We start from the raw sequence: 742 nt of genomic DNA on the forward strand, positions 1-742 counted from the left end.
TGCTTGGTGCCTGTTTCCATGCAGACTCATCGTCTTTGTCAAATTAATGCAGTCACATACACACTGCAAGACCTTATATCCTCATTCACTGAGTGATTTCTTCGCAGGAGGGAGACAGCTGTGACTTCTTGCACAGAGAGGCAGCTCCAAGCTCTGTCATAAGATCTGCCAGCTAACCAAATATCAAAACACATTCGTTTCATTCTTACTAAGTTTCATTCTTATTAAGTTTCATTTTTACTAATAACTTGGCAAACATCGGAAGAAGCAATATGAGTTGCTGTCATTCCTCTTGCTCAAACCAGGTGTCACATTCACTTCCGCTGCCTTCCTAAAAGCACCTTTACTACCTCTGAGGCAGAAATGGCAGCTGAAATTTCTGAAATCTTTTATTACCAGCTACACATGCTAAAATGTCTGCTGCTTGAGAAGGGCAACCTTCCTCCTCTCTAAGAAAGGTGGAAACTGAATACTGACTTCTTTATGGAACTGCACAGCAAATGATCCGCAGAGCAGATGCAATGAAGAGGAGAGGCTGATAAGGTATTCACTGAGCATTAGCTGTAAAAATGAAGCACTTTTGCAAAATGAACATCTGAAGAAGGAACAGAAACAAATAAGGTTTTACTTACTGAAAAGGCAATAGAAGTATCAACAATAGGCAAGAAAACATTTCAAAAAGTCTAGAGAACAAAACTACTGCATTTTCTTACAGGCAGGAGTGGGGAAAGTGCTGATTATA

This window comes from Pygoscelis adeliae, unplaced genomic scaffold, assembly GCF_000699105.1.
Source record: "Pygoscelis adeliae isolate BGI_AS28 unplaced genomic scaffold, ASM69910v1 Scaffold241, whole genome shotgun sequence".
NCBI lineage: Eukaryota > Metazoa > Chordata > Aves > Sphenisciformes > Spheniscidae > Pygoscelis > Pygoscelis adeliae.